This window comes from Catharus ustulatus, chromosome 21, assembly GCF_009819885.2.
Source record: "Catharus ustulatus isolate bCatUst1 chromosome 21, bCatUst1.pri.v2, whole genome shotgun sequence".
Classification (NCBI taxonomy): Eukaryota; Metazoa; Chordata; class Aves; order Passeriformes; family Turdidae; genus Catharus; species Catharus ustulatus.
Window position 1 is genome coordinate 987,405 of NC_046241.1, and position 23,111 is coordinate 1,010,515.

Sequence of the window (23,111 nt, forward strand, 5' to 3'; positions counted from 1 at the left end):
AGAGGCTTTCCAGCAGTCTGGGTTCCCATGCAGACAAATAGCTGCTTCAAGGGGATATTTGCAGGTAGAAGGTGTTCCCCAGGTGAGCAGAAGTCAGTAAAGCCCTTCACAGACCCAGCACACACAGGTTCCTGGGCACTGTGTTCTGTATAGCGCCGTGATGCTCCGTGGGCTCACCCTGGGAGAACAGCAGCACAGGTGCCATGTGAGGAGGGAGGTTCAGCTTTGCCATCTCTGTGTGCTAAGCACCTTCCCTCCCTCCTGCAGCCCAGCTCCATCTCACCTGCATGGGGACAGGTGTCTGGTGCCAGACAGCCACCCCTGGCAGGACACACGGACAGTTCCTGCCTTCCTGGGGAGCCTTGGGAAGGCACAAATCAGCATGGTCCCAGAGCAGATTGGTTTTGTGCAACCTGAGCTCATTGGGAGGCATCCCTTGAGGTAAAGAACAGATCTGGGGGAAAATGGCTGGGTTTTACAAGCAGTGGTGGGCAAGTAGAGAGCCAGCAGGGCCTGGGGATGGTCTGAGGAGGTGACTCAGCCCATGGCAGGCACTGTGCCCATGTCCCTGCACATGCTATGCCCAGCACAGCCACTCACAGGAGCCTTGCTGCTGTCAGGTGCTGGGGAGGAATGTCTGCCAAACATCCAGGTGCTCAGAACAGCACCAGGCATCTGCTGCAAGTCAGATAATTCCCACCCTTCCTGCCCACTGAATTTTAAATCATTTCAGTCGAAACATTGCACTTTGGTGAGTGCCTGTGCTCAGCTGGTTTGTGTGGCCCCCTCCCGATGCCCCTGCAGTTCTCCCTGTCCTCCTGCCACAATGGGAGCTCACTTTCAAATGGCCAAAGAGGCAAAAAATGTGGCCACTTCCCCAGCTATTTGGTCCTGCTCATCAGCCAGCCCTGCTGGATGCAGGGACACTGGGATCACTCCCAAATCCACTCCCAAATCACTCCCTCTGTGTCTCAGTGGAAGGGACAAACAGAGAGTGACAAGTGGCTGGAGGGTGGCAGGGCCTTCTCTCAGAGTCACTGCAGAAACAGAGCTGCAGAAACAGCTCGGGAGGTCTCATGATGACAACCAGTGCTTGGAATGTAGCACCTAGATTTCCTAGTGATTTGGGGATTTTGTGGTGGATGCCCACCCTGCAGAGTTCTGGGCCTGTGCTTGGCAGGAGCCTTGATGAGCCCTGAGTTGCTGCTTCCAACAGGACTCTCAAAGAACAGTGTATTCCTTGGACTTCATTGCCTTCCTTGGGCGTCCAGAGGGACATTTGGTGGGACAGGCTCCAGACCGTGCTGAGGCCTAACCCTTACATGAATTCATCTTAAACCCAGAGGAGCGTGACAGTCCCAGCCTGCTGACACTGAGCTCGAGAGGTAAAACTCTGCACACAGTACAGGTCCAAATCCACCAGCCTGCCCAGGTCCTCATTTCTCAGGACACTGACGCTGCCCTGAGTTAAGACAGCAGCTGGAGAAAGTCAGGACAACCTGTCCAGGCACAGGGCAAGAGCAGGGAGGTGTTTGAACAAATGTATCACAAATTACATGGCAAAAGCAGCAGCCAGTTGACGGAGTCCCCCAGGGAGGCCTTTTTGAATTGCTCAGTGAAGATACCAGCAAAATGCCTTGGGCAGTGGGAATGGCTCATGTCAGGATGTCCCAGCGTGTGACACCCTGGACCACAGTGACCCTCTGAGCTATCTCTTTGCCAACTGTTTGTGCAGCAGAAGGCAGCAAACCCAGGCAGAGCCACATCCCAGAGAAGGCGGCAGCCCCACCAGCTGGCACCGTGCTGCCTCCAGCTGGCTCCCAGGCTGCATCCAGCTGGCACAGGCAACAGCACAGAGCCCTGGAAAGGTGAAGCTAGCCAGGGAAACCCAGACCCCCTGTCACCCTGGCAGCTTTGGCAGTGTTTGTGCTGGCACATGGATTCAGCTCAGCGCTTCCAGGGTGGATGCAGCACCTCCGAGGCATCAGTGCCCAAGTGCAGGCAGTGTTTGCTGACAGCTGGGAACAAACATGCATTGCCATTAGCTATCCACTAATTAGTGGACCAATAACCAGCTAAACCAGCTTGTTCCTTAGTAGGTGAGTCTTTCTTGTCCCGCTGGATTATTACAATAATCACAGTCACTCTGTGCGTTCCTGCAGAGTCACTCACCCAGAAGGGTCCATAGGACAGCCTGCAATTGTCCTGCTGCTTCTGTCACCCCAGTCCTGCCAAAGCTGGTGCCAAAGTACCATGAACTACCATGAGACTGAGTGTTGTGGAGGGAAGTCCAGAAATCTTCCAGGACCATTCCCTGTCCCGGCCTTGGGTCAGACCTGCACACCTGCCTCAGGTGTGAGATGTGGCAGACACTGGAGCAAAGAGCTTGGAGCAGGTGAAGCAGGCCCAGCCCAACAACCCCAAGTGCAGCACGCAGCTAGCTGAGTTTTCTGACCGCAAGGAGCACTTCAGCTTGTTCAAATCCCCTTTGGGATGTTCTCTGGGCTTGTCACTGCAGGAAAACAGCCTCTTTCCTCCCAGATCATTGACGTAGCTTATTACTGAATACTCGTCTGTTTGCAGATGTTCTATATTTTCCTGACATGAAGTTTCTTAACATCCCTTTTAAATTGTCTTTATGCTCACAATGTTGATGCATAATCTCTTTTTTCCTTGAGAAGTTCCTGTAAGTGCCTCGTGCAGTGATGAGATGAAAGCTTTCTTTGTGTTCCTGCCAATCCAGTTTGTATGCCTCTGTTTGTCACCTGCAGATAAAAGCTCAGGGATGTTGTTTAGAGCCAGGCTATGAAGCAGAGACTCCACTGGAGGCAAGGACAGGAGGAAAATATTAGCAAAGCAACCACCTAATTCTTGACAATGCCAGCACCAGCCATTGTGAACGTCTGCCCAAACAGGAATCCCTCCCTAAAGCCTCTTAGGGTGCTTACATGAGTACATTTGACTTCAAAGTGGGTACACACAAGGCCAGTTCAGCTGATGAGAGGGAACTCATTAAGCTGCAGTAATTTGGCAGGTCTGTGTTTACTTCTGCTGGAGCATCACATTTTTGTGAACCATTTTTTTCCAACCTAGAAGGTTTTGAACTGTGTTGAGCTGATGAAACCCAGTCACATAAACCATTGCGTGGCTCAAAAACACTTTGAGTGATGAAAGTCTCTGAACAGATCCTTTCATTAAACAGGGGACCAAATTTCCCTTGGGTTTAGCCAATTAGAAACCAGTTTTAGCTGAAGCAAAGCTGTATTTTGTTGTGACAGACTCAGAGATGAGCTCTGCTGTGTGGGCACACCAGTGTCAGTTTATATCCCAGGTCACCCATGAGGGAAGGACAGCTGGAGCCTTGCTCCTGTGGGGGTTCCTTTGAATCCACCTCCACGCACCACAGCCCAGCACTGGAAGCTGCTCTGAATCCCTCCCTGCCTTCTTCCCTCTGCCCTTTGGGGTTGTTGTGTTTGTATCTGGTTTGCTGGAAGAATGCTTAATGTGCATGCAGGCAGAATATCCAGTCCTTCAAACCCTATGGACAATTCCAGGATCAGTAGTGAGTTCACTGATGGCACAACTGTGGGAACATGGAACAGGAAGGAATCTGCTCCACCTGGGCCTGTAAAGGTTTGTTTGTCTGCTCAACAGTTTCTTTTCTTTTCCTGATAGATCCCCTTGGCAGCCACCAAAACCTGTTACCACGCTCAGCCCACGTCTGCTCTCCCTCCTCTCCATCCCTGCCCCTGTGCTGCTCCTCTGCAGTGCCTTGGGTGGGATGCAGTGTCAGGACTGAGGAGCTCCTTACACTGGCTGAAGTCACAGAACCGGAGTCACTGAGGTTGGATCTCTAATGTAGGGGTTTGGGGGCTTTTCCAAAGTAGGAAAATAGTACAAGTTTCCTCTTCTTTCCTAATGCAAATGTAGCCAGATTGATTTGCCTCCAACTTTCCATAGAACAGATTCATTCCAAGAGGAGAATTTTGGGAAAAGGTACAAGTTTGTGAAGACAGAGTGTTCTCATGGAGGCTGAAATAGTCACTTCAGATGGAACATTTGTGGCACGTGGCCACAAAGGCAGTTTAAAATTGGGGTAGGGATATCTCCAGATGGAATCCCAGAGGAAGGAGGATGGCAGTTGAGGCAGGGGATTCATGGGGAGATCAGCCCTGGATAAAGCAGCACAGGGTGGAGCTCTCACAGCACAGTGACAGTGACAGTGAATGAGTGTGGGCTGAAGGGGAAGAGCCAGGGTCCCAGCAGGGTTCCACGTTGGCTGTGTGTCCTGGGTGTGTGTCCACTGCCAGCCCAAGAGGGGCAGTCTGGACTCCAGTGTGGCAGTGGTGATGTCCCCACACCCTCAATAATGAACACAGAAGAAGAGACAAACTAGGAAATATGCTGGAGTGGATGATGCTCACAGTTGGCTGATGTTGTTCCAGATCTTCTAATGAAGGTCTGACATTTTTATTTCTTTGAGCTTTCTACAGCAAGGTCAATGAAGAACCACTACAAATCAATTTACACAATAGTGCAGGAGCAGATACCTTTGAGCTCCCAAATATATAAAATAGCTGCCACATCCATAGTGAAGAACAGACTGAGTTACTCATCTCTGTCAGCTGATGAAACTGCCCCCATATGGAAATGTGCTCTTCACATTCGTTTTTGCTGAGAACTCGTTGAGATTAATATAGGCCAGTTCTGTCTTGTTTCAGTTTTCTTTTGAATTACCCTGAAAATGTGTTTATTTACAGCTGTCTGAGTATTTAAATTCAGTCACTTGGTGTCTCTGGGAACACCAAAGGGTTGGACACTGCCTTGACAGACCAAAAACTGAGAGCATGAAAACAGAGGGGACCACAGGTATGGGGTGCTCAAGCTGTGAGGAAGCCCTGGCTGGGCACACAGGAGATGTTACAGATTCCAAAGGTCTGCCTAAGGGCAGCAGAGCATCTTTGGAGATGGCAGGAAGGTGCTGATTGCTGCTTGTTTAGCCCCAAAGTTTGTGTGGCAGGCTGGAAGGGACCTTACAAGGTCTCAGTCATATCCAGGGACACCAGGGCAAGGACACCTTCCACCATCCCAGGTTGCTCCAAGCCCCATCCAGCCTGGCCCTGGACACTTCCAGGGATCCAGAAGTAGCCACAGCTTCTCTGGGCACACTGTGCAGCGGTGTTAGCTGGACACCACATCCACACCACCACACCACATCTCCTTCCTGCTGGGAACACACAGCTGGCCAGGACCTCAGCCATGTCCTCCTCCATCTCGAGGAGCACTCAGCAGCCCAGAGTGCTGCTTGAGGCCCCTCTCCTGTGTGCCCCTGGCTGTGTGTGGGCAGGAGCTCTGGCTGAGGGAGCAGAGCACTCTCCATGGTGCCATTGCAGATGCAGATCCACCAGGTTTGCTGCAGGTAACCTGGCTTATGGCACTTCCCAATGCGTGCTGGGGTTTTCCAGCAGGGTGGGGTTCACTTCTGCTGCTAAATTGTTTCCCCAAGGCAGAGGGTGCGTGTGAAGCCCTGGAGATTTCAGGCTGTCAGATGTTCGAGTTGTCCCGTGGGGAGATGATGTGCTCAGCCCAAACTGGCCCAAATCTTGGGCTGTACCTGTGCTCCAGGGGATCTGCCTGGGGTCTGTCTGCCATAAACTCCCCATGCCTTCAATCTGGACAAGATGAGGCTGTTCTCGGGCTGGTTTTGGGAGCCCTCCTTGAGTCTGAGCTCAAGTTCCTGGTGCTGAGGCACATGTGGATCATGGCCATGGATAAGGAGCTTAATGGAGGGTCATTGTCCTCACTTTCAAAGTCACCTGGGACCAGAGCACGGGACATCATTCAGCTGACATGGGGTTCAGCCCTGCCCCTGGGCTGTGGGGTCCTGCAGACATGGGCTGAGTTTGGCTCCTCTTCCAGGAGAGCCTCAGGAGATGTTAAAACTGCAACCCATGAGTCTGGTCCTTCCCCAGGAGTCCATCCTTGGCACTGAGCTGGGAGCTGCAAACCCTCCTGAGAGACAAAAAGTCTTTTTCAGCCTTGCTGGAGGTGGGACTGTGTCCTGTGGGTGGCTCAGCTATTTCTGGGATGGATTTTGGGTTAATGCATTTTGGGTTAATGCTCTCCCTGATCTTCTGATGAGCAGTGAAATGCTGTTGGTAGAAGTGAAATGGCACTGATTCTGTTCAGCTCTGCTGTGGTGATATCACATTGAAATCTGGGCTGGAATATCAGCCCAGAACTGGGGTGAAGTGGCACCAGCAACCCTGTGTCTGCCCCAGCCCCTGGGCCACCTGGGGGGTGTCACATCTGTCCTCAAGGTTCCCAGAAGACACCAGGGGATGGACCAGGTCTGATGGAGAGTTCAGTGTGCAGTCAGAGAGCCTGGCCCACAGGAGCTGACACGTGGTGTCAAAGCTCTCCTCTCTCAAGGAGACCCTGCTGAGACAGAGTGGTGTCACTGTGCTTCACCTCTGCAGCTGCTCAGGGCATGTGGCAGTGGAGACCCAGAATGGACCCCCATGAAGTAAAATCCAGCCCAGCCACCTCTGGGGATCAGAGCCACGGACACTGTGAGGGAGCCAGGGCCCCTCCCTTGGGGCAGCCAATGCAAACACCCAGGGGTGGGCAAACAGCCACATCCCCACCACACACTCCCATGGCTGTGCAGTCACTCCAGACACATCCTGTGTGGGCCAGGACTTTCTGCCTGGCTTCATGTGACATATATCACAACCCCAAGCACAAGCTGTGAAGTGCAGCTTGGTGCAGGTACTGGGGTCTGGTCTGCTGGGATCCTTCAGAGGCCCCTGGTGCCCTGATCCCCATTGGCTTAGTGGGCATGGGGGTGTTTGTTTAGACTCAGTGATCTGGGAGGTCTTTCACAACCATAATGACTCTATGATTCTATGACTCTGTGATTCCATAATTTCATGATTCCATGATTCCATGATTCCATGATTCCATGATTCTATGATTCTGTGTGTCTATGATTCCATGATTCTATGACTCTATGATTCCATGATTCTGTGACACTATGATTCCATGATTCCTTGATTCCATGGGGGACACACTGGAGCACAGGAACTGTCTTTTTGGCTTGGTGGGGACAACCCTGCACACCTCAAGGGTGTTCCCCTGGTCACAGAAACATCAAGTCTGACCTCTCACACCATGAGCCTGCTCTGACATTTTCTGTGTGTTTTACTGAGCTGGGTGGTTCCCACCATGCAAGAAGGGGCACAAGCCACAGCAATTTCTGTGCTGTGAGCCAGGAAATACAGACAGAAGCACGAAATGTGAAAGACTTGGATTAGGAAGTTCTGCCAGTCTGAATAAAACTGATTTTCAGGTTTCATGCTTTATCATCTGCATCTGGCAATTCCAGGAGCCACTGCCAAGCAGCCAGAGCTCTGAAGATCCACCCAGGTGGGCCTGCTCCTTCTCCTGCTAGAGTTTCACCAGGGAGGCCCCATGCCCTGTATCCATGCTCTGCCCATCAGATAAGAGCATGAAGTATTCAGCTAATGCAAATGTACAGTAAATCAATAACACGCCACTGCTAATACACTTTAATTAAAGCACAACAGGCTGCAGCTCCTCTGCAATCACAGGGAAGGAGAATTGGCTGATGTGGACTCAGGAAAAGGTGGCTCAGACATTTGGGGATCAAAGAAAACCTGTCCCAAGAGAGGACTGGGGAGTGGGAAGGATCTGAGTGAGGAATGGTGGAATTCCAAGTGAAAAGCAGGAGCTGGAGAACAGCACAAGCTGAGCTGCTGCTGCATGTGTAGAGAACAGAAACATCCCTTGGGATGATGGGATAGAAGAACATTGGAGAAAGTGGTGCCTGTGGAGGGGAGGTGAAATGGGATTGTGACTCATAGCTACACTGCAGCTGAGACTGGACGGACTTAACAAAGCTCCCTCCACAAGGTTTTGGAAAAACAGCTACAAATGGTGAAGGAGGCACTCACAGTCCAACTCCAGAGGGAAGTCAGGAGCTGAAGGGATGGACTGGGACATGTGCTCCATGGCTCACATCCCCCAGGGCAGGGCAAGGCAGGGCTGTGGTGCAGCTGTGCCCTATGGACAGCATCACCCATCTGCTGGCCCAGGATCCTGCAGGCCAGGGGGTCTCTGCTGGGATGGGGATTCCTTCCCCTTCCCACAGCCTGCCCTCGAGCCAGGCACAGACCCAGCCACCACCAGAACAGCCCCAATTTTGGGAGGCTTGCATGTGGCCACACAATCCCAAAGTGAAGGGTCTTGGGGTAAACTGCTTGTCTCTGTGCTTTAATCCAGGCCTCCTGGTGATGTCATGGCAGAGAACACTTTACTCAGATCTGTTAATTGAAATTTAATTGAAACTGTTTGACTGGGAGCTCTCCAAGGGCTTAAGGACTGAGGAATGTCAGTCCACCAAGCTTCAGAGCTCTGCCCTCTAAGGCAGCAATTCAGGCTCACCAGAGCCTGGGCTTGGGCTTAAAATACCAATTCTCTGAAAGCAGGCATGGCAAGGATGTTTGTGGATTGTGCTTCATTTGGAAGAGAAACGAGCAATGGACAGCAATGGGATTTTGTTGCAACAATGAGCAATGCAGGGACCCCAGGGAGATGCAAAGGTCGGCTCTTTATTGCCAAAAACCCAGCTTTTGAAGCATTTAACTGGTTATCAGTTTACAGAGGTTTAAGGCACAACAAGCCCCACCACCTTAGGCCATGATGTGGACACTGTGGACATGTGGCAGTCACACAGCACAGCCCTCACGTCTCTCTGCCCGTGTTCCAGCTGAGTCATTCCCCCACAGTCCCCTTCCACTCAGCCTAAGTAACAGGAGCCATGTTACAAGGCCTTCCCCTGATAAAGCCTTTCCTACCTGGAACAGGATTTGAAGAGGAGAGAGAGAGAGAGAGAGAGAGAGGAGTTGTCTGGATTTTTCCTCTGTGCTTTGGAGGGAACGATGGGAGAGCAAAGTTCTGCCTGGGTGAGAAACCAGGAGTCAGGGCTGTGGAATGGTCTGAAAGCAGGGACAGAGGTGATGGGAATGTGAAGATGGGTTTGCAGAGTGACGTGGTTGCAGGAAAGGGGGAACAATTTGGGGTTGCATTGAAAAGAGGCACAAAAGCACAGTGACCATCCATTTAGGGACTCAGTTCCACCAGAAATATCCCACTGTTTGGGAAATTTTGGAAATTGTTACAGGCAGTGTTGGAACCATCAGACCAGAGGCTGATGAGCATTCTGTGGTTCTCTGTGGGCTGCCCTTGGAGGTGATGTCTCACCATGCAGCCCTGGCTCCCTCCCCATCAGCGTCTCTCCTTCCCCCTGTGGGACTCATTTCCCAGCACATCTCTGGAAATCCCTGGCAGATTCCAGCTGGCCCAGTGCACAGAGGAGGATACCTGTAACTAATATCCTAGCCCTGACAGCTCTAATGAAGGAAGTCCCCTTGTCCCTGACTGCTGGCTGAAATGCTACTCCCTGTTCCACCCACTGCATGAAATCCCAAGTAAATAACTCAAGCAGTTACGGAGCAGGATTATCTTGAAATTTGTTTCCATCCTATCACTGTGATTTAGTTGTCTTTGGGCATTAACTCTGCATTGTAATAAGCAAAGCCTCTGAAATACCTTCATGAGAATTAGGGTTCTATAAATTAACTGATTACTGATAAAGCCTAATTATAAATTAGGTCTTATTATCAGAAGCTTCTGAGTGACTCTGAATGAATTAAAGCTGTAGGAGCAGGAATATTTCAGTTAACTGTGAACTCTGATAAAGGTCTGAAGAGGGCCTGTGCTCTGCCCTGCTCCTGAGGGGCTTCTACAGAAGGACAGCCTGACACAGCCCCTGCCTCCTGTAGTCAGTTCTTTGCTCCTCCCCGTTTGCTCAGGGAGTGAGGAGATCTCTTCTCAGGGGGAGATCACTTCTCACCTGGTTCAGTAACACCTTGAGGTCCCACTGCTACAAACAGAAATGTTCAGGGGATGAAGTCTGGGAGGCAGTGGGTTGAAGGGCTCAGAAATAGCTTTGCTCTCACTTTCCATGGAAAAAGTCCTAATTCTCACCAGCCATTCTCTAACCTTCATCCTGAAAATCCTCACTGTGGCCTCATTGCACCCTGCACACAAGCACCTGTCTGAGACTCACCCACCGTTCCAGCTCCCCTGCCCGTGGAAGAACTTGAAATCTATGGGTTACATAGATCAGTCTTTTGGACAGATAAAAAAGGCTGAGTGGCTGTTTTGGATTACAGTGCTGTTTCCCAGCCTTTGAATTATTCTCTTTCTCTCCCACCTGTCCAACATGCCAGGAAATTTTTGATAGAGCAATAGGAAGTGCCCCCAATAGGAAATTATTTCCAGTTGTGGAGTCATCAGTTGCAGGCAGGTTGCAAGACCCATAACGATGCACTTTTCCCACTCCAGAGTGGCTGTTTCTTAAAGGAAAAAGAATTCTGGCTGTGAGTCAAGGTGGAATCACACATCTGAGAGAAGCTCAAGTTCAGCTCAACTGCCCTGATTTGCTCTGCAGCTGAGCACCGGAGCAATGATCCCAGTGGGAATCCTACAAAACATGATGGTGTCTTTCTAGGAAAAAGGCAATGATGGCAAACCAGACTCTTCTCAGTGCAATTTGTGGTCTCCTGGGCAGTTCTGTTGCCTGGGGAAGGGTCACACATTTGGTGGCTTGTGTCCTTCAGCTGTGGGCAGCAGAGGATTTAGTGTGTCCTGATGTCCCTGTGGAGAGCAGGGCACTGCGTTGTCCCCACGGCCATCACCCTCCACACCCACAGCTCCCACAGCTCTGCTGGAACTCCAGGGTGGCAGATCCCACTCCTGGTGCTGTAGCAGAGCTCAATCCAGCAGTGCAGGAAAATGTACAATTCCCTTGGGAAGGGCACACGCTCTAGCAGGTGATCCCTGGATACCAGCTGGAGAGCAGGATCCAATGCCTGGGAGAAATAACATGGAGAAAATAACACCCATCTGCTCTTCCAGCTTAGAAAAATCATCCTTTGGCTTTTTACAAAGTTCCATGCAAAGCTATTTTGATTCCTTCACAGCACACAGATGGAATGGAATTGTTTTTGTGATGGCAAGGATTTGCTTCTTCTATTTGCCAGTGCAACCAAACATTTAATTATAAAAGCTCCTGAAATTAAGTAGATGCAAAAATTAAGATGAATGTGCTCATTTTTGCCAATCCTGCGGAATGCTTTTCCTCTGAAAGACTCATTCCATTACAACACAATGTAGCAGAAAGTTAACACTCACATAATGACCTTAAAACCTGCTTCGAATGCAGAAACAGGTCATTGCTGCTCACTCTCCTAAAAAAAGTTATAAACCCCTAAAAATCGAGTCTGCAATGGAAACACTGTAATTATAGAGCACAACGTGTGACACCAGCATTCTGTGGCTCAGGGTAAAGTGTCTTCGATTACAGAGCACTTCCAAGATACTCAGCTGCCTCAAGGTCACCCAGGGTGTCCCTTATTTCCCTCTGCTCTGAACACTGGGCTTCCCATGGAAGTGTCCAAGGCCAGGTTGGACTTTGGGGCTTGGAGGAACCTGGGATAGTGAGAGGTGTCTGTGCCATAGCAGGGATGGGATGGGATGGGATGGGATGGGATGGGATGGGATGGGATGGGATGGGATGGGATGGGATGGGATGGGATGGGATGGGATGGGATGGGATGGGATGGGATGGGATGTCCCTTCCAACACAAACCAGTCTGGGATTCTGGGATTTGTAGGAACAGAAATTCCCACTTAGGAGGATTCAGGTGGCTGACACCATGGGGAGCTGAACTGATGCAGTTGAATCAACTCAGCCAAGGCAAAGGCATTTTTAGTGTGGTCACAGCCACCTGCTTCAAATGGGCTTTGGCTTTTTCCTGCTGAAGCCCCGATCTGTGGGGGAAGGAAACACATTCCACAGATTTCAGTGTTCTGTCTCCCCAGATTCCGCAGGGGACTTGGGGGTGAGGGGCTGACCTCGGGAGGCTGTGCCCCACCACTGAGCACCCCCACAATGACACAACACTCAGACATTGTGTGGCTCCAGTGACACCCAGACAGTAGTGCAGAGCCAAGGAAGCTGCCTGGAACAGCTCAGCTCCAACAGCCTCATCTCTTTAGAGAAATCACAAGGAAGCCTGGGGGGCAGCATGGAACAGCTGCACATTGTGATCCAGATGTTCAACTGGGACAAGGCCTTCTCAGCCCCTCAGAACTGTGATGCTGTGGCTGCTCCAGGGAGGAAGGAGAGGGTGTGTTGGTCCCAGCTGCACTGTGGCCTGGAAAAGATGTGAGAGTCATTTCCAGCAAGCTTGGAAAACCTGCAGGGACACCACCAGGCTGTGGGTCAGGGTGTCCAGGGGAGCTCCCGCACCATGTGCTGGTGTCACCTGTGTGACCACAGCCAGGTCAAAGGAGTCAGTGGGTGCCCCCTGAAACAATCCAGGGGCACAGGGGGACACTGGGGGCCTGGGACACTGCTCAGATGTGACAAGGTGCCCACCCCCAGCAATGGAAATTGTGTGGGTGGTGTCACATCCCTTCCCCCTGCCCTGGCACCTGGAGCAGGGTCAAGCCTCCCTAGACCCTTCAGAAGATAAATTTGAGCCTTCTGTGTTCAATTTAACACATTCAGAGGCCACCAGGCTCCAAGGTGAGCTGGGGGCTCCAAGGAGCTGCTGGTTTGTGCCAGTGTGAGGATGGGTGTCTGCCAGGCTGCCATGGGATACCTCCAGCTCTTCAGTCCTCCCAGATCTGGGAACCCAAAGCAGGCTGTGGCAGTTCAGACAGCCCACCCCAGAAAAGCTGCCTGGTTTCTTCCCTTTGCAGCTCTTCCCAGGAGCTGCAGGAGGAAAATGTCACCAGCTGGCTGGAAAACTCTCCAGAGGCCATGGCACAGGGAACCCTGGCCCCTGCTTTGAAACTCCATCGTTAAATAATCAATTTGCTGGCAGCAGTGTCTCAGAAAGGCTTAGCATGAGGGTGCCAAAGTGACCTTGTGTGACAAAGCAGCTGGAAAATGCCACAATTAGATCAATCAGCCTCCTTAATTTGCTATTGAGAAATACAACCTTTCCAGCAGGATGGAGAGGGTGCCAGGCCACCTCTTTTTACCTGGATCTTCAATCAACTCCTTCCTGAGCTCCTCAAGGAGGGGAAGCTCAGGTGGAGGAGGAATGCAGGAGAGCTCAGCCTGCCCCAGGTGAGGTGCAGGGAGATGGCCCCAGCTCAGAGGGCATAAGAGGGCAGAACCACCTCATGTCAAAGAGCCAAATAATTGACAAATGTCCTGAGCTCCCTTCCTTTGCCACAGCCAAGGCCCAGGGAGTTGTCAGGGAGAGGGAGGGGAGGGAAATGTGCAGAGGGAAGGCCCAGTGGTGCTTTTGGGAGAGTTTTCTTAAAGACACCAAAGACTAAGTACAAAGCAGGCCAGAGTAGGGGCTTTCTTCACCTTTCTCTGTTGTTTTTAGACACATTGTGGCTTTTTATCACTCTAAATCAGCAAAATATTATATTGGAGTTCGTAGAGAACAGAACAAGTAGGAACACCCATGAGTGCAATCAGGCTCCCAATCCCTGACCTTTCCAATGCCTGTTTCCAAGCCTTGCACCTGGACATAGCTGGAAACCTTTAGGATTGATATTTCCTGGGCTCTGTCTCTGCTTCCAGGTGGGTTTCCTCAGAGAGTATCACAAAAACAAGGCAGGTGACATCAGGTGTTAGGAGAAAATAGTGACTCCCTGCCCATCACACACCTGGAAGTGGAGAAATGGGCTGAAAGAGGCAAAAGGTTGAATGCTGGGCTGAAGGTCTGTAAGTTGTGGAAAATGTGTGTCAGATCCAGCTGAAGTCCCAGTAAGTCTCTCCAATCTGTGGTAAAACACATGGTTGATGTTTCTCAGTTATTGGCAGAGTGGGTGGATGGGGTAGAGCAGCCACAGCCTGGATGGGGGTGGCTGTGAGGAGCTCCCTCAGGACTGTCAGGATTTTACCTCGTTGCTAAAAGAAGCAAAGGAAGCCTCAGAAAACACAAGCAAGGCTCCCTTGCAGGCTGCTCTTGTGGGTTTTCTGCCTCCTGAGCTGCTCTGGGGGGAGCTTGCCCAGCCTGGGCCTGGGACAGGCTGGAGCTGCTGATGGACACCAGCTCTGCCCAGCAGCTTGTGTTTGCCAGTGGCCTCTCTCCCACCTGGGCTGACATTTAAATTTTCTCCTTCAGACCGTACTTGTCACTCCTGAGGGTGCCTGGTGCACACAGTAAGAGGAATCCCAGCACTGACTGCTGGATAAATTCCTGGGCACAGCAGGTCACCAGGAAAGGCTGAGCTACTGCAGCTTTCCACAGAGTTCATTGGCTGTGTCAGGAGGGCAGGAGTGAGGGCAGAGGGTACTGTCACTGTCCTGTGAAGATCCCACTGTGTTTTAGAGCTGTCCAGCACTGGGGTGGGAGCTCAGCATCCCAGCCTGGCTGCCATGGAAGATCCCTGAGGAGCCTTTCAGAGCCCAGCTCAGGGAAGTGCCCAGCTGAGCAGTGAGCTCCTCTCCATGGTCTGACTAATGACCCAACACATCAATTGTGGGAGCACAAAGAGGGGGAAGAAGTGAAGGCAGAGTAAAAGGAAAAGGGAATTGGGATGTCCTCACGCCCTCCTGACCAAGGGGAGTGCAGAGCTGGTGGGATTGCTTGGCACCTGGGGCTGAGATTTTCTCAGTGTGGGTTTATTTTCCTCCTCCAATCCAATTGTCCTCCTGACAGTGATTCTCTTCTTCAGTCACTTCTGTGGGTGTTTCATGTCAGTGTTGCTGCATAACTCACACTTATTTTGTAATCTGAGTGTGTGGTCAATAACCCCTCACTCTGCTGTGTTGTTCTGCAGTGGTCTGGATCTATTCTCTGTGGAATCACCATTTCCTCCCATAGCCCAGCTCCTGGCACGAGGAGTGTTGTGCTCCAATCCACCAGTGTACATTTACATGCCATAAATATGTTACATTTCCCCCATATTTGTAGTACAATACTGCTAGATCTTGGCACCTAGGCTGCCAGATATTAGAGCTCCTTGGTGCTGTCACTGTAGGGGAAAAAAACCCCAACCATGCCCCATTAGCACTACAAAGTGACACAACTGTAGCTGTAGCTGTGCTAATGCTCTGCACTCTATGATAATTACAAATGCTTTTCACACAGACACTTCTTTTTGTAAGAGAGAGAATCCTGAACAGACTCTGAGCCGGCAGCACTGCAAGAAAACCTTCTGCTCTGGGGGCTGAGAATCGGGGATCCCAGACTGGTTTGGGTGGGCAGGGACCATAAAATTTGTCTTGTCCCATTCCTGCCATGGGTAGGGACACCCTCCACTGTCCCAGCTTGCTCCAAGCCGCATTCATCTGGTCTATTGGTTCTAATATTGAATAAAACCAGCAAAACATTTCATTGTTTCAGCCTCACCACGTGCCTGTATGACCCTCACTCCATCACACACTCAGCTGTGTCAGCCATGGTTTATCAATAAGGAATTAATAAAATATACACAGAAAGTCTCCAGCTGGCTGCTCTCTTTTGCAGACACCCAAACCAAATGTGCATTTGAATGCCAAAATGGCACATGGAGAGCACGACAGGGCACTGAGCCCCTCAGTGCCAGTGCTTGTCAAGGCATGCAGATATATTTTCTCCTGTCTTTTGTTATGGCAGGAAAATATTAAGCAACATCTATTAGATCCAAACATTTAAACATCGTATTTCAGGCTCCTAAAACAAGGCTGAGGAGATTTCTTATACTCTGATGTGAACTTTTAATCCTTGTTGATGTTCAGGCTGGGGTACTGAGCTAACACCAGTTATTTCTGACTGAGCCTGGCATAGTCCTGTGCAAAGCAATGGTTCCACCACAGATTAAACACCTAGAAAATCAACAAATGTTGGTCCATGTGGTTTCATAGCAATTACAGTAATTTCACGACTATAAGGTGCACCCTTTTGACTAAAATATTGGTCCGAACCCGGAAGTGCGCCTTATAGTCCGGTGCGCCTTATGTAATGTACAAACTTGCGAAATTTGCCAACCCAGAAGTGGGAGCCAAGGCCGCCCCAAGCCGCGGCAGCCCTGGTGCTGCGGGAGGCCTGTGCCGCGGCAGCTCTGGCGCCACAGGAACCCCGGGCTCGGGGCTCCCGCACTGCCGGGGCTGCCGCAGCTCAGGGCGGCCGCAGCTCCCACTTCCGGGTTGGCTTGGGGTGGCCACAGCTCCTGTGGCACGGGGCTCCTGCGGTGCTGGGGGTGCTGTGGCATGGGGCTTCCGGAGCGCGGGGGCGGCACGGGCTGGCGGGATCACGGCACAGCTCGCGCTTACGGCATCACTGCACAACTCGGGCTGATGGCATCACAGCGCAGCTCAGAGAGCCGCGGCGGCACGGGCTGGCGGGATCATGGCACAGCTCGCACTTACGGCATCGCGGCACAGCCCAGGCGTGGGGGGATGGTGCCACCGGCAGCCACAGCCCAGGCATGGGGGGAATCCGGCGCTGGCCGTGGCAGCCAAGCCGCAAGCCGAGCTGCACCAGCCAGCGCTGGGCAGGAGTGCCTGGGCTTGTGGCAGCTGCGGCCACCAGGCAGGGGAAACCGGGACCCACGGCCATGCGGTGGGAGCCAGGAGCTGCGAGCCGTGCCAGCCGGTGCTGGGGGCGGGCGGGAGTGCCGGGGCCTGCTGCATGGGGAGGGCCCCTGGGGCTGCGTTTAAAGGCTGCACTAAATGTTTGCAAATTGAGCGCCTTCCAGTAATTCGTTACTTTGTTGCACGCGGCGCAGCTCCTCGCTGCAAAAAAAAAGTGTGCCTTATAGTGCGGTGTGCCTTATATAGTGTAGAAAGTTGCGAATTTTGCCGACTCCCGGTGATGTGCCTTATAGTCCGGTGCACCTTATAGTCGTGAAATTACTGTAGATGCTGTCAAACAATTCTGATTTCCCTTTGTGCTGGAACTGGCAGTGGGTTTGGGAAGCAGCAGATGTTTGCAGTGCCCCTGACCAGGCAGCAGATTGAGTGACTGAGATCACAGGTGTGGGTGTGAAGCCAAGTAAAGCTTATCCATCCAAAGGCAAACAGGATCTCCTGGAAAACAGTGGGGCCTAAAATGGATTAAAGACCACTGTGAGCAAGTGAGCTGCCAGTGCACCAAGAGTTAATGCTCTGTTAACACAGGGACAGCAGGGGAAGATTTCTTCCCTCCACACAGAAATGCTCACATCAAGCCTGGATTAGGAGATGCCAGCCTGATGTTTGTGCTTGTAAAAGGGAACAGGAACAGGAGAAGGTTCAGAAGAGAGCTGCAAAAATAATTTGAGGTCAGAAGAAATTGCCCTGAAGTGAATGATTTTGAAAAGCACAATCTGTTTAGATTGTGGAAAGGAAGAGTGAGAGGTGGCTTGAGTAGCCTGTAAGTACCTGCACAGGGAGAAAATACCAGGTACTAAAGGGCTCCTTGATGTAATAGAGAAAGACATAATAAGAACTAATGGCTGGGAGCTGGAGAAATTCAGACTAAATGACCCCCAATGGAGGTCATGAAACCCTGGCACAAAGTCCTGAGGGAAGTGAGTGTCCTCTGTCTCCTGAGAGCTTCTGTACAGGCCAGGCTTCTCTTTTGGAGGACACCAAACATCCAGGATTTGCCTTTTTGCAGGGGTAAAACCCTTTCTCAGAGGGAGGAATGGGTCTCAACAAGCTTATGGGTCCTCCTGGATATGAACTGCCCTGGAATTCCTGTGGGAATTGCCTTCCCACCTGGATGTTCCAAGGGTCAAAGGATCTCTTCCAATGCAAGATATTTTATTACCACATTTAGGCTTCTGGAGAGGCTGAGGTGCTGCCAGCCCAGGCCCTCAGCTGGAGTGATGCAGTTCAGTCTCACTGAGCACAGGAACTCTTCCCATACCCTCATTTCCATCCCTTCTCCAGCTCAGACCTTCCCCCTGCACTGGCAGATGTTGCTGTCAGGGCTCAAAGAGATTAAGGGAGGTTCCTGCTCTCCCACCCACCAATGTTTGGTGATCTTCTGGCCTGGAATCTCTCCCTGAACTCCACAAGATGATGAACAAAGGCGTCCTCTCCCACAGCTTCTCTCAGCAACCTGTGCCAGGGCCTCCCCACCGTCACAGGGAAGAATTTCTCCCCAGTATCCCATCTAACCCTGCCCTTGGGCAGTTTAAAACCATTTTTTGTTGTATATGTTGTCACTGATAAAAATATTCCATTTACATCTTAGTGCTTTGACACTTCAAGGGCATTATTTGCTGATTCTCCACTTTCCTGGGAATCCTGTTCCTCCATCATCTCCATTGCATCTGATTCCCCTTTGGTTCCAGCATCAGGAGTAGATCACCTGTGAACAGACTCATGTCTGGTGCTTGGTCTCCAGGGTTAATCTCTTCTACTCCTTGGGAATTTGATACAGGTAATGTAAAAATAATGTTAATGTCAAAAATATGAAAGTAGAGGTGCTAGAAGAGTGTTCTCCCTGGCGAAGCTGGTTAGGGTTCTGATCTTCAGAAAACTGTTAGAAATAGTTCACTGCAGAATTTCTTATAGTGGTTTGGCTCAATTTCTAAATTTTCTTTTGCTGTAAAATAAATATTGGCAAGGCACCCAAATTCTCAAGCAATCTTTTGAGAAAGCTGCACCAATTACTTGGGGGGATTATTTCTGATTCGTCACATTCTTTCCTAAGAGTTTTTAACAAATCCAACCCAACAGAATATTTTTTTTGTTTTCCAGTAAGATCTGGATTTCTGCTCTGCTCTCACACTCAGAAGGTGACTCCTGCTGCTGAGTGAAGTCAGTGGGGATGGTCTGAGTGAGCACCAAGGGCCCAAGGAGGAACAGGAGTTTTACACAGCTTAATTTGCTAATGAGGGTTGGATGCAGTAAGATCTCAACAGCACAATTTCCAAAATGATGCAAGTGAAGTAGAAGTCTCCAGGCACATATATGAGAAAACTGTGTGTGGGATCAGGATCTGGACCTGAATGGAGCAAATGTTTGGAACAGGTAGAACATGCCCATGAGAGGTTCCCACAGGGCCAAAACAGACCTTTAGTGTTTAAGAATATTCTAAAAAAACCCAAAAAGCTGAACCAACACCAAATACTTCATGTAGCTGTTGGAATTTATAATTTTTAGAATTAAGAGAGTTGAACTTTAAACTCAACTCTAACAGAAAGTATTGACTGAACAGGTCTTGCTGGTACCTGGCAGAGACAGAAATCAGTGGGACATGCAGAGAGAATCACAGTCACAGGATCAGAGAATCACAGCCATGGAGTCACAGACTTGCAGAGCTGCAGAATCAGAGAATCACAGCCATAGAATCACAGTCACAGAATCAGAGAATCAGTCATAAAATCACAGTCACAGAGTCCCAGAACTGGTCACAGAATCACTTCACAGAGTCACAGAGTCACAGGAGGGTTTATGTTGGAAGGGCCCACCGTGGGTCACTGGTGTCACCTCCCTGCTCCAGCAGGGCCATCTCAGAGCTCAGGACACAGCATTGTGTGCACACGGCTCTGGGATGTCCCCGGAGGAGACCCCACAGCCTCTCTGGGCTCTGCTCAGGGCTGGGCACTGCCCAGGGCACAAGTTCTGCCTCCTGTGCTGGGGGAACTCCTGGGGTCAGTCCCTGTCCATGGCTCTGGGGACACTGCTGGGCTCAGAGCAGAGCCTGGGACTGCTCTGACCCTTCTGAGCACAGGGACAGACAGACAGACAGACAGGGACAGACAGGCACAGACAGGGACAGACAGACAGGGACAGACAGGGACACCCAGCGACAGACAGGGACAGACAGGGACAGACAGGGACAGACAGACAGACAGACAGGGACAGACAGACACAGGCAGGGACAGACAGCGACAGACAGACAGGCACAGACAGACACAGACAGGGACAGACAGGGACAGACAGACAGGGACAGACAGACACAGACAGGGACAGACAGGGACAGACAGACAGGCACAGACAGACACAGACAGGGACAGACAGACAGGGACAGACAGACACAGACAGGGACAGACAGGGACAGACAGACAGGCACAGACAGGGACAGACAGACAGGGACAGACAGGGACAGACAGACAGGGACAGACAGGGACACTGAGGGCTGAGGGCCCCTCTCAGCTGGGGCTCCTCTCCAGGCTCCCTCACCTACCCCATGGTGCAATTCCAGAGTAAGAGCAGAGTAAATGCTGAGACAAGACCCTCAGGAGATGTTAAAGACCAACAAGGTGAAGAAGTTCACTGTGAAAGTAAAGCAGCAATTCCTGTGGATGGAAATGTCATGGATGTGTGGGGAGAAAAGACCTGGTGGCTGTGCTGTCCCCATGGCTGGGGACAAGCCCACAATGGTGACAGAGCCAGCAAAACTCAGCAGTGTAGGTTGGTCCCTCAGGGCTGAAAACACAAAAATAAAAGCAGACTCTGATTCTCCCCGTGGTGACTGGTGACTGTCACAAAGAGTTCAGGGGCTGGGACTCCATTTTCAGACACAACAGGAGAAGTGGCTTTTGATTTAGTGTGGAGCAGTCCAGGAGCCCTGGTTCAAGGGAAACCATCAAAACCCATTCAAACCCATCCCCACAGAAGAGTGACCATAATAGATTGAAGTTCAATACTCGACAGGAGGGAGGTGGGGGGGAAGCAGAAACCACTCTGATAAAGTTTAAAGGGAAGCTACCAAAAAAAAAAAAGGAAAAAAGAAGAGGAGACTAGTTAAAAGGGAATTGAAAGGGAATGGCTAGAAGGGTAAAATGATTGAAAGTGGTTGGGATACTTTTGAAATAAACTGTATTAGAAGCTCTGGAACATTATTAGAAAACTTTAAACGGGCAAAAGTCACTCTGGCCATGGCTATAAAGCAGCATAAAAGAAGTAACTCGAACTCAAAGGATAACTCTGGCAAGTTAATGTAAACCCATATTAACAAGGGCCAAAATTGTGCTTGAGAAAGAACTTGCTAAAGACATTAAAAGTAATGATAACCTTTTTATTTTCAAGCACTAGAAGGTAACTCTGTGCCATGGTACAGCTCATGGAAGATCAGGATTCAGTGGGAGAACTGTGAAAGGGCACAGCAGGAAATTTAAATAAACAGAGGAATTTAGTCATGTTCCCACATGGGGAATTTTCATTACCAGGCATAAGTATGAGGAACTGTTTTATATTTTAGACTTGAAATTAAAAATTGAATAATAAAAATTCATCAAGACCAGATGGTATTTTCCAAAGAGCAACGAAGGTATGAAAAAAATGAAATTCCAATCTATTAACTGTACTGGGAAATCTGTCACTTCACCTATGCATGAGAAATTAGAAGGTTGAGAATTTCTTGCAAATTTATTAAAAGGAGTTGAAGGAGAAATACAGAAAGCTGTGAAATAGGAACTATGTTTTTTTACAAGGAAAGCTGGGAGAATCATAATAAAGAACAAAATCAGCAGGGCTAAGGCAGAAGAAGCTGTTATCCCATCCAAAACTGACCTACAGAGCAATCCCACATCCTGGAGGAAAGAATAAATGTAGCCTTGAGTATTTAGATTTCCAAAAAACTTTCAAATAAAGTTTTCCCAGTCATGAGATAATAAGAAAGGCCCTTGTATGGTGTAATGGCCCCTTCCATGACATGGACATTTTCAGGAGTAAAACCTCTGTGTCTCAAGAGAGTAATGCTGGAGCTGAGGAAGTTTGAAGCAGCCAGGGAACCTCTCTGGGCAGTGGAACTCAGGAATTCACTAATTCCCATATTATCCTGCCATGCTCTTTTCCTGGTTTGGCTTTTCCCAGCCCAGTGCCACCGCAGTGATGGATTCAGCAGCACCCAGGGCAGCCCTGGGAGACTCCTGCTGGTCACTGGGGGTGTGTCCAGCCCCTTCTGGAGGGTTGGGAAGAGTCCATATGATACATGGAACTGTGCCCTGCCATGCCAAGTGTGATGTTAAGAGGCACAAAGCAATAAAATGGAGACATAGAAAGATTTCCTCGTTCTGGAGAGTTCTTAGGAACATCAATGCAACTCCCGGAAGTGTCCACAAAGAGAAGGGCAAGAAAAAAGGAAACAACAGGAGCAAACAGAAGATAACTTTCTGCATCTATAACTCCATGGAATGACCATATTATGTACATTCTTGACATCTATTCCTATTGAAACTGCCACCAAAAAAAAAATCAAACAAACAAACAAACAAACAAAACAAAACAAACAAACAAAAAAGAAACAAACATAAAAAACCAAAACAAAAAAACCCCAAACAACACAACTCTGCAAACTTTAGATATGAGCAGGAAGGGTAACCAAAGACTGAGAACAACTTTGGAATAACTTTCCCATCTCAGCTTGGATGGTTACACAGGGAACAGAAGGATTGTGGTAGATAAAGAGCTACAAAATCATGAGTGACAGAGAAGGAGTGAGTAGAGAGCAGTTATTCCCTATTTTCTCAAACAAACCACTGCAATGAACATCTCAAATCATCAGGCAAGAAGTTTAAAGCCAGCAAAGAGAAGATCCCTGAGAATGCACAATAACCCTGCATAACACAGGGGCTGAGCAGGTCATGGAGCCCACAGGGACAAACAGGTTCCAGGGAAACCAGTTTATGGAAGAGAAGGATGTTGTGTGAAACACAGATGTAGAGGAGTGTTCAGCAAAAATCCTGGAGCCAGACTCTGCTGGAAGCTGGGAGATTCCTCAGGGAAAAGTCACTCTAGGGTCATCCTGTTTTTTCTGGGCATCCCATGGTGACTGTGGGCAGGGACAGGTCATGAGAGGGATGGGTCTGGCTCAGGAGGTCCCTTCCTTCCATTCTTATCACATGCTGATGACAGTTTGGTGACTGCCCCAGTGCAGGGATTCTCAGCTGAGTGTTTCACAGAAGCACCAATTGCAGCAGTGGACAGGTGGATCAGGAGTTCTGACAGCAAAGGGAAGAGCTGATCCTTATTCTGTTCAGAGAACTAAAAATATGATCAGCCTTTTAAGAAACTGGGACATGTATTTGTCAACAATTTTTTAGAATTAAAAAAATGCACTTTTTAAAAT